The sequence below is a fragment of the Astatotilapia calliptera genome, chromosome 5, assembly GCF_964374335.1.
Source record: "Astatotilapia calliptera chromosome 5, fAstCal68.1, whole genome shotgun sequence".
Classification (NCBI taxonomy): domain Eukaryota; kingdom Metazoa; phylum Chordata; class Actinopteri; order Cichliformes; family Cichlidae; genus Astatotilapia; species Astatotilapia calliptera.
In genome coordinates, this window is record NC_137426.1 from 19,747,054 (window position 1) to 19,759,128 (window position 12,075).

Genomic DNA, 12,075 nt, shown 5'->3' on the forward strand with positions numbered 1-12,075 from the left:
TATGCCACAGCCGCAATGGCTTTGGTGGAAGCATCCGAGAAGATATGGATCTCTGTACGTTGTGCAGTGGACAGGGACGTAGCAATGTAGGCTCGGGAGATTGCAAACTGTTCCAAATCCTGCAGTGAATCCCTCCAGGTAATCCACTCTGTTGCCTTTTCAGATGGGAGGGGAGCATCCCAGTCACTACTGTCACGAGTGAGCTGCCGCAACAAGAGCTTTCCTTGAATAGTAACGGGAGCTACGAGACCAAGTGGATCAAACAAACTATTGATAGTTGCAAGAACTCCTCTTCGGGTGAATGGCTTCTCGCTCCTGGCAACACGGAATGTAAAAGTGTCATTCACAAGGTCCCAGCTTAATCCAAGACTTCGCTGCAAAGGAGGTGAATCTTTGTCCAGGTTGAGATTTTTCAAGTCTTTTGCATGATCTGTTGATGGGAAAGCCTGCATGACAGTTAGGCAATTGGATGCTATTTTATGAAGTCTCAAGTTGGAGATGGCAAGCATGCCTTGGGCTGCCTTGAGAAGACTGATAGCTGCTGTTGCAGATGGCAGTGACTTGAGTGCATCATCAACGTAGAAGTTCCTGTGTATGAACTCCTTTGCCTCCTCCCCAAACTCGCCCTCTCCATGTAAAGCTGCTCTCCGAAGCCCATAAGTAGCCACAGCTGGAGAGGGGCGGTTGCCAAACACATGGACTCTCATACGATATTCCACAACTTCTTTCGTGATGTCATTGTCTCTAAACCACAGAAATCTGAGGAAGTTCCTGTGGTCTTCCCTGACAACAAAGCTGTGAAACATCTGCTCAATATCTGCTGTGATGGCTACCTGTTCATGCCTAAACCGCATTAGGACTCCCAGCAGAGTGTTATTTAAGTCTGGCTCTGTCAACAGCACATCGTTCAAGGAGATGCCAAGATAAGGAGCGCTTGAATCAAACACAACTCGGATCTGGCCAGGCTTGCGTGGATGATAGACGCCAAAACTGGGAAGGTTCCAGCATTCATCTCCATCGTTGAGTGCTGGAGCTGGTTCAGCATGATCTCGATCAAAGATATTCTGCATGAAAGCCAGAAAATGTCTCCTCATCTCAGGTTTCCTTTCTAGAGTTTTGCAGAGACTGGTGAAACGAGTCAGAGCTTGTCCTCTGTTGTTAGGCAGCCGTGGTCTTGGCATGCGAAAGGGAAGGGGAGCTACCCAACTGTTAGCATCATCTATGAACATCTCATTATTCATCAACTGAATGAACCGTTTGTCCTCAATAGATGGGGCAACTTCATTGTCATTCTCTGTTCTTTCGAAGATTTTGTTGCCAAGTAAATGATCATCAGAGTTCTGAAACAGGCTGTCCAGAGGATGAAAGTGTGACAGGGTTTGAGAGTTGAGAGGTCTTATGCCTGTCCTTGTTGTAAGCTTCTCTTTCACAACTAGGTGGTTGGGACATGGACTGAAATGAGAGTGACGCCCATTCTCCAGAACGTTAGTCCGGTAGACATTAACTGCTTTCGGCTTGTGAGCTGCACCCAAACAGACGTCTCCAACTACGACCCAGCCAAGGTCCAGTCTTTGGGCATAGGGTGCATTATTGGGCCCGTTGCGTTGGTCTCTCACTTTATGGACTTGTAACACATCCCGACCCAGCAGAAGGAGAATTTGCGCATTTGGATCAAGTTCAGGGATGAGATGAGTGATAGACTTTAGGTGTGGGTGGTGTTTGACTACATCAGGAGTAGGTATCTCCGATCTATCATCTGGGATATGGCTACACTCAATAAGTGTGGGAAGAGGAATGCTGAGACGTCCATCCAATGGCTGAGCAACAAATCCAACTCCTCTTCGGCCAGATAACTCAGTGACTCCCGCACATGTGCGCAGCGTGTAGGGAGAATCGCTACCCTTGAGGCCAAACAGGTCGAAGAATTTGGACCGAGCAAGAGACCTATTGCTCTGGTCATCAAGTACGGCATAGACTTTTATAGATCTTTCTGGTTGTCCTCTAGGATGCACTTTTATGAGACAGATTTTAGAGCAAGAGCGGGAGTTATTGGCAATTCCACACACTTCTGTGCATTTGGAGATTATGTCAGGAGAAGCCGCTTCATCTTCCTCCCCGCCATGCTCATCCTCAGGGTCTTTGACAGCCCATGGAGCTGGTCCTGGATGAAGTGCTGTGACGTGCTTGTCACTGTTACACTCTTTACAGTGAATAATTGTTTTGCAGTCTTTAGCAACGTGTTCAGTTGAGGAGCAGCATCTGAAACAAACTCCACTATCTCGCAGGAACGTTTTGCGTTCATCCAGTGTCTTAGCTCGGAAGCCCCTACACCGCTTGAGAGGGTGGGGTTTTTTGTGAATCGGACACTGTCTGTCCACATCCAACTTACTGCTAGCTGACTCTGTGGGCTTGATGGCAGATGTTGATGTAATCTCTGTTTTGCTGGATGAGACGTGGTTCCTGGAATGCGTGTACCTTTTAGGTGAGTTTTCTGGTTTCACTGTCGTCATCCCAAATGAGCTAAATGCAAAACTTGGATCATTACGAGTGCGGGCTTCTTTGCAGACAAAGTCAGTGAAGAATGAGAATGGTGGAAACTGGCCTTGGTTTTGCAGCTTGTACGCACTGCCTTGTGTCATCCATTTTTCTTGAAGGCCATACAGCAGTTTCTCCACTATTGGGTTAATGCCGCGAGAGGTATCCAGATAGGCGAGCCCAGGCAAACAACCTTCTAACTTTGCTGACCCCAACTCCCTTAACAAGTCACCAAGCTCTCTCAGGTTGAGAGGGTCCCTGTTGCTGATCTTAGGAAATCTCTCCAGTTTGTCCAGCAGAGCTTTCTCAATTATTTCAGGAGACCCGTAGTTCTCTTCAAGTCACATCCACGCCATCCTGAGCCCTGCAGCGGGGTCATTGACATGAACAGCTCTGATTCTCCTGACTTGCTCAGATGATTGAGGACCTAACCATCTAGTGAGAAGGTCGAGCTCTTCATTGCAGGTGAGTTTTAGCCCTTCAATGATGTTCATGAAGGTAGACTTCCAGCCCCAATAATTCTCTGGACGATCATCAAACTTTGTCATCCCGGATGTCACAAGTTCCCGGCGAGCCATGTATACAGCAAAGTCATTAATGCCGGTATGGTTCAGAGCAGAGGGCTGCGCTGCTTGCATTCTAAGAGGATGTGTGTGTGGTTGAGGTTCCTGCAGGGGGGTGACACTACATGGATAAATCCCAGGGTAATTCTGAGCAGATGGATGCTTCATACCATTTTCTTCAAAGGTAGTATGGCTCTTGACACGAGCTGGAGTGAAGCTCAGTCCATCAATGGCTGTACGAATGGGATTCAGTTCGTTGTCCTGGAGTGGTGGCGCATGAGAGAAATCGCGTGGCCGACTGGAGGTGATATGGGACTCAAGGCCGGGCAACGACAGCTGACTAGAGTGCATTCTTGAGTGACACTCAACATAATCATTTGTTCTTTTTTCTGTGGAGTCAGGGGGAATTCCTATGATGTCCGCTGCCCTGAGATCTTGTTTAGAGCCGAGTTCTGCTACGGCTGATTCCAAAACCTCCGCCTCAGCTAAAGCCGCTGCAACTTCTTTCTCTTGCTTCAGTGTGGCCAGAGCAGCCTCCATGCGTGCCTCTTCTACTCTCAACTGGGCTTTTTCCACCATGAGTTCAGTTTCTTTTTTGACAAAGGTGGAGCGAGCACGCACTGCTTCAGCTCTTGCACGTGCTTTAGCAGCTGCTAGGCTTGCAGAAGACTTGCAGGAGCTGTTAGAAGAACTAGCAACAGATCTGGTCACATATGACTTCACAGATGTTCTTGGAGAGCTAGTCTTCTGTTGATCTTCTGTATCTGGCTTATTGTCCATGATGACTATTCGGCATGCAAGGTACAACTAAACAAGGCAGGAAGACTAATGAGCGTTAGCGGTCTCTGCTATCCAGACTTGCTGTATTATCCCTGGTGTGATGCTGTTTTTTCACTATTCTGTCCCCTGCGTGCGTGGTTCTGGTACACGAAGTGACAGATAGCTAAACATATGCCGTAAGCACTGAAAGCGTTGAATGATGAGTCAGGCGTGAAAGCAAAGTTGAGGGCTGTTTACTTGTTTGTCTTCATCAACGTACAACTTACAGTGATTTCCCAGAACTTGTGAAACTACAAAAAATACAAAAAGAAATATGCTCAATAAAGAATTATGCATTTGCTTCACATGGTGAACAGATCTAGGCATTTATATATACATCTCTCCAAATATGCATAAAATCAATAAAATATACAACACTCACTACTTATAAAGATGAAACACAATTCAAACTTACAAACAATGCTTCTCCATGGCATAACACAGGCGGATGCCTAAGGATTAAACAGGGAGACTTCTGGTACGCCTCATTGTGCAAATCCCAATACTAAAATGGCTTCCTGCATTACCCCACTCATGTGACTCTAAACATCCAATAGGAATACAAGCCAAACCACATAAAAATTCACTTGACCGCAGTCTCCAAGCTAACCACTAGGAGATGCTAAAATTCTCAATGTGCACATAACATTACAATGGTTCTTTAAAGAACCATGAAGACATCTGAAGAACCATTTAAGAACCATAATTTTTCTGAGTGTAACAGCGTGCACTATGTTAATCTGTTTGTATCGGGGGACCCGATCCTTGGGGTGGACCAGTTTTTGGCACAGCGTGTTTTGGGGTTTAAAAGCCACAGAGACACGGTGTTTAGAAAAAATGCGTCTCAACTGCTCCAATACTCCTGACACATATGGGATCACTACAGGTTTTTGCTTAGGCAGCGGTTGTCCTTCTCTCCTGGATCGGCTGGAGCTTTCTTTAGGTGCCTTTCCAGCTTTGACAAAAGTCCAGCTGGGATAGCCACATTTACTCAGGGCCTTCTTGATGTGATGTTCTTCTGCCTCCCTGGCCGCTGTGTCAGTGGGGATGGTATTCGCTCTGTGTTGTAGCGTCCTAATGACATCCAGTTTGTGCTCCAGTGGATGATTCAGTTCAATTCAATTTCTTTATTGTCCCACAAGGGGAAATTAGTTTAGCAGCAGGATAAAAAAAAAAACAGAACAATACTATAAAATAATAATGATAATAATAGTGATAGAAAGTCCAAGGACAGTTATTTGCCATTGAGGAGACAAGATGCAGTAGGGATAAAAGAGACCTGGAGTCTTTTAGTCTTCCTCACAGGTACTCTAAAATGGCGGCCGGAAGGCAATAACTCAAACTCACTGTGAAGTGGATGGTTCACACAATTAATAATAGAATGAGCCTTTCTAAGCACATTTCTATTGTAGATGGCCAAAAGTCCATCTTGCCAGCGCCCTGAAAATTTTCTAGCAGTCCCAACCGATTCTTATTCTTCACCGTCAGGTTACCAAACCAGGCAGCGATACAAAAAGACATCACAGATTTGATAAAACTTCTATAAAACAAAGACAACATCTCAGATGAGACGTTAAAAGATCTCATTTTCCTTAAAAAGAACAGTCTTTGTTGAACTTTTTTAGTAGTGGCATCAGCATGAGATTCAAAACACAGTTTATGGTCAAGTACCACACCTAGATATTTATAACTCTCAACTATCCTAATATTGGCAGTTTTAATGATAGTAGGTGATGAGCTATAAGAGGACTTCCTAAAATCAATAATCATGTCTTTAGTTTTTGACACGTTAAGTGAGAGGAAGGACTCATCACACCAATTCACAAAATCATCTACAACCTGTCCATGGCCTGACTCATCCCCCACTAGAAGACTGACGATCACTGTGTCGTCAGCAAACTTCAGGATATGTCTGTTTGTGAAATTGCTGCGACACTCATTTGTGTACAGAATGAACAGAAGGGGAGAGAGGCAACAACCCTGGGGTGATCCAGTAGAGGAGGAGAGCACATCAGAAAATACATGATTCACCCTCACGCATTGTGACCTATTAGTCAGAAAGTTTGTCACCCAGCTGATCAGACTAGTGTCAAGCTTGAAATGATTGTAAAGCCTGTCAGCAAGTAAGAAGGGTTGAATTGTATGAAAAGTCAGCAAATAATAATCTTGCATGGGTGTGAGGGGCCTCAAGATGCTTATACAAGAGATGCAGAAGTGTGACAACAGCATCCTCCACGCCTCTCCCTGCTCTATAGGCAAACTGGAAGGGGTCAAGATGGTGTTCAACATGCATTAAAATCTCCTTCTTAATTATCTTCTCAAATGACTTCATCACTAAAGAAGTCAGAGCCACAGGCCTAAAATCATTCAGTACTTTAGGAGAACTGCCCTTAGCAACAGGAACAATGATAGCATGTTTCCAAATCTTAGGAAACAGTCTGTAGTTCTAAAGAAAGTGAGAAGATATGGTGAAAAATCCCACTCAGCTGATCAGCACAAGTTCTCAGTACCTGTCCACAGATGTTGTCAGGTCCAGGACTCTTGCTTTTAGTGTGTCTAAAAAGATTAGCTACCCCCCTCTCATCAATACAAATTGATGGGGGAGTGATAGTCTTTTCCCTCAGTGTGCTGGTCTGCCTACAGTCAAAGTTCTCAAAACGAAGGTAAAAACTGTTAAGACTGTCTGCCAGATGTTTGTCAGAGGTAAACCCCTCTACGGTAATATTGATCAGTGGTCTTTGATCAGTGGGTTTTGGTCAGTGGTTGTTGATCAATGGTCATGAGAATTTGCATAATTAAGATTAAGGAACTGACCTCCCAGGCCATTGTTCCTCAGTGGGCTGGTTTCAGTCATTATGCAAATGTACTGTTTATAAGATTGGGGAAACCTGCAGTCTTAACTGAAATATCTGGCATTTTTGGGGGGTATTTATTAAGAAAAAACAGCATATATTATTGTATAGACTGATAATTTTTTTTTCAGACTACACAGGGGTCTAAAACTTTAGTTTGCTGAGTGAAATTTATCACCATCTACAAAATGACTTGTTTTAAAAGTAGTCAAAAATTGCCAATTATACCCTGGACATGGGGTTAAACATTTTTAAAGTAACACAACAGTTACTTTACCTAGGAATTGGTTACATTTGTGATATTGTAACTCAGTTACTTTTTTGATGAAGTAACTAGTAACTATAAGTGATTACTTTTTCTTAGTAACTTGCCCAACACTGCTCTTAACTGTTCCTGTGAGAAGCCCGTAGAATGAAAAGTGTTATTGTGTGACAGTTTTAAGGCAAAAGAGGGTGAGATTTGTTAAGATGTTCATCGTGTGTATTCATGTTTTAGAATGTGTTGAACTGCATTATGGTTACTGTTTTAATTGTCACCACAAGGGAGCACTGTTTTCACTGTAAGGGAACATATGGTGCATCATCACGCCCCTGACCAAGACAGAGTGTACACAACAAAAATGATAAAGGAGAGTTTGGAATATTGGATTTTACCTCACAACATTTAGAAAGCAATTCATATAATATGTTGAAGTATGTACATATGGGTGGCTGTAGCTCAGGTGGCAGAGCAGGTCAGCCACTAATCAGAAGGTCGGTGGTTCGATCCCAGGCTGCATCCTGGCTGCATGCCAAATACTGGTGGTGGTCAGAGGGCCCGGTGGCGCCTGTGTCAGTGCGCCCCAGGGTAGCTGTGGCTACAATGTAGCTTGCTATCGCCAGTGTGTGAATGTGTGTGTGAATGGGTGGATGACTGAATGTAGTGTAAAGCGCTTTGGGGTCCTATGGACTAGAAAAGCGCTATACAAATGCAGGCCATTTACGTGCATTTACATTATGTGCATTGTGTTTCAACAGCTAAATCTTTTGTTCATACTGCATTGGCTTATTTCAAATTTTAATTGAACAGTTTTATTTTTATTTTTTTGAAATGGGTCACTTTGACCCATATACCATACAAGGGTTGATCAAATAATTTCATTGGGTAGGAAAGTCAAGAAATGTAGGACTGTTTCATTTAAAAACAATTATCATCGGATATCTTACATGCAGTACTGACACAATATCAAGATTTCATGTTAAAATATAACATCACTATCATCAAAAAACAGTTATTGTGACACCTCTAATATTAACTTCTATAGCATAAAACATATCTAAATGGCAAACCTGACTTACCTTTCATGTTGTATGGATTACTACGAGGTGACAAAGAGTTGTGTTCACTTTCCAAAGTGTAATCACAGCTGGCATCCTTTTTTTGAACAAAAAGTAGATGTCTCAAAAAATCAGCAACTGAAACATAAAACTGGGAGAACCTCTGTTTGGTTTTTCTGATGCTTTTCTTCGAGACAGTTTAATTTAGGACCGGACGACTTGCTCCAAAGTACAGATTACATCTTGTATCGTCTTTCACAGATCCAGGCAGAGATGAAAGTGAGGAGAACATATTCCCCATAAAAATACTGAACATTCATCTATTGTTTTTGACCTACATAAAGAGCAGTGGAGTGTCATCAGTCATCAGCCAAAATGTTACATGTTTAGCAGTAGAACAATATCAACAGTGTTGACAATCACAAATGTCCCACTGTTTGGTGTTTGGACAATCAACTTTAATATACTGATCATCACGAGAATCCTGAGTGCCATTTATGGTGAGAGCAATAAACTATGTAACAATCATACTGTTGAAAATATCATATTAAAATAAAAAACCTGAAAAGACACCTGTTTTTAGCTGCTGACTTAATATCAAGTTCACACATAGTCTAAGTCTACTGTTGCCTGTTTTTATATTCATGCTTAAAGTCAGTTGTACTAAGTAAGTGTAAGTTGAGCAAGTGGACCCAGATAAAAGTCAGAACAGTATGACAACAGATCTAACTGCACACCAGTGCAAAACGTGTACCAGAACTGAATATATAGTGATACAGAAGTACTCAAATAATATGGTTTTACCTCACAGACTAGACTCACAGCTAGATGCTGCTCCGGGTCAATCAAAATTATTTCTCTTCCTCCTGAGATGTGGTCCTAACTCTGCCAACAAGCACTCAAACTGCCCACTGACAACCTGAAATAGGTACGAACGCAGTTGTGATACAGCTTCAACTTCTGGATCAAACCATGACATTATCCATGTTGCTGCCTTCTCATGAGAAGTGGCAGAAGTCAAAATCGCTGTTTTTTTCCTTTCCTTGTTTAGAAACATCAGGAGGTGCTCATCATTGCTTGATCATTGCTTCATTTTTTTCACAGTGCAGTTTTTGAGGGTGAAATTTTTGCGAAAACACAACATTTTGATGTGTATATGTATAAGTTCGTAACCAATATTCACCAATATCCAAATATTCAGACTTTGATGTTGTTTTTTGAAACAATCTTAGTGTGCAAAGCTGTAACCCTACACTATAAAATCTAATTAGTTCACAGAACTCAAAAAACTATGCAAACTCGTTGCCTCAAAAAAAATGAGTAAAGTTTTACTTAAGATGATTAAGCTAGGGCAACTTACTCATTTTGAGTACACTGTACAACCTTGTTAGTTCCCAAAAAAACTAAGTAAAGCTTACTTAAGATGACTGTTAGGACAACTTATTAATTGCAAGTATGCAGTATTAAGAATAACTTGATATTTCTGACTGTACAAGTTTACCCACTGACAAACATTTCAAGTTCAACTAAATGAAAAACAATGTGTGGTAACCTGAATATGATTAAAAATAATTAACAACACTTTTTGTAGTGATGTTAAAATCAGTCCAACTTTTATTTTTCAAATGCAACAAAGTATAACAGCCAACATACTGGACACTGTTCTACTGAACAACAAACAATTATATTGCCATCACTGTTATAATCTTACAATGAAACAAAGTCTCAGATTTAATTATTAAGAAAATAAGTTTAGGCCTACCACAAGTTTGTTTTGTACTTACATTACTTATATAATCAAAATAAAATATATTTATTGTTCTTCACAAGTGCAGTCTCTAATTCAAACAACACATTTGTTTTTCATTCCAACACAGGAGCTGGAATGTTGTAATATTTTAAGGATGGCTTGTTTCCAGTCCAGGCATTACTGCCTGAATGACTATCATGGATCGAGGTGATCCAAATGTAGGTGCAGAAGAAAGTCTTTAACTTCCCTTAAGTACAGTGGCAGTGGATGGGGGTTGGAGATGCAATGAGCTTGAACCTGCAGGCGACCATCTTCACTCACCACACCATCTGTGACGGAGGACTCGTCTCTCCTGGTGTCCTGCAAGAAAACAATCATATTTTTTGGAACACAAATTTAATTGCTTTCTTAATTAAAACATTTTTTCTGCATTTTGTATAGAACAGACTCCATTTTAGACAATCTCAGACTCCCTCCTGAGATTCAATACATTCAATGTCCCACTTGTCAGTCTGGATAGCCGTGACCACCACCCGACACACAATAATGTCATGAAAGCATCATTTTAAAAAGGGCTATGCAAACATGGCCAATAACTTTCATTCTAATGATGTGCAAAATGATTTGGGAACAAAACAAATTTTGCTGTTAGAAAACTTGCAGACTTCACTATATACAGTGTAGACCCTCTAAACTAAGTTTGGGGGATGTGATCTTTCAAGAAATGCAGACCAAACTGTTGTTGTTTGTTTACTTACACAGCATGTCTTGTAGAATTAACTGGAGTCACCAGCAACAGCATAGTGCAGTCATATCTCAAGTCTAATAACAGAAGACAGGAAAAGATCAGTAAAGAAACAACTTCCCCAAACCAAAGCACAAATAAAACAATAAGTAAAACAGGCTGATCTAAAGTATGATTAAAGTTCAGCCTGAATGTCACTGACAGTTGCTGATATATTGGAAAACCAAAATACTTACCTTAGTTGAAGTCTTTCTGTCCAACAGCAGGAGTGCTGTTCCCGAGCCTCAAAGACAGTAAGAAGCAAGCAGAGGGAGAAAAAGCAGAACATTTTTTAGAAGCCGATTTGATTCTTAATGGCTGTGCAATCATTATAACTTACAACACAGAAGGTCAATGTAGACACCATACAACCAAATTAGACTAACACCATCTACTATTTTTCATTAAATCATGTGACCTTTCTCCAGTGAGCCTTGCAGTTGAGTCATTTGCATAAATTGACATAAACAAAGGGGCAAAATAATTCCAACAGAAAACAAGGACTGTGATTTTTTTTAATGTACATTAATTAATCAGCCCTGAAAGTGCTGATTTATCTTAAACGTTATTATTTTGTTGCACTGCAGAAAATGTCACTGTGTGTAGAATTAAATATGTTTGATTATTATTATGTACCTTAATTAGGTAAGAAAGATTTTTTAATCACAACATAATAATAAGATGTTTACAAAAGTTTACAAATGTTTATTAAAAGCAAAGGATCTTTGCTCCTCAATGTCAACTTTGAAAATATTTCTTTTTACTTTGTAAATCTTAAATACAGCAAGATGGGCCCTAGTTTGAGGGATAAACACTCACATGTGTTACAACCTACACATGCTGACCTTGACAAATCAGTTTCTAGTCCAAAACACCAATATTAAAACAAAAGAAAGAAAGTTTAGCAATAAATTTCCCAGGCCTGGAACAGCTGGATGAGGGCGTGATGTACAGCCATCATACTATAGAAAATAAACAGAGAGGCACAAATTAACTGATTTCAGTTAAAAATATTTGTTTTCCATCATTATGCAAAATGTAAAGTATTTCATATATGACACATCAAAACAACTTATTTTCCATGTCGCATATAAAACGATTTTACCTGTAGTGTTGTTTTTAGTTTCAGTAGAATTTGAAAATGAAATCGGTCAGTTCCTGCCTGTGTTCAGCTCACCAAAGATGCAGTCATAGGTGACGGTACTGTAGGTGTCACTATCAGCCTGTAAATTATTTCAAACAGACGTTAGGTGGAAGGGACAGAATAATTCCTGCAAAGTGGAACATCTATGAGTAGAAACAGAAGTTTTTGAAATATTCTTCAACTTTTGAGACTTACCATAGATTTCGAGTTATCTAAAATAGAAAACAAAACAATAAAATGGCTTAAATGACCAAATATATATAGACTATATCACTGCAGTGAAAGCAAATGAGCAACACATTTTATGTCAC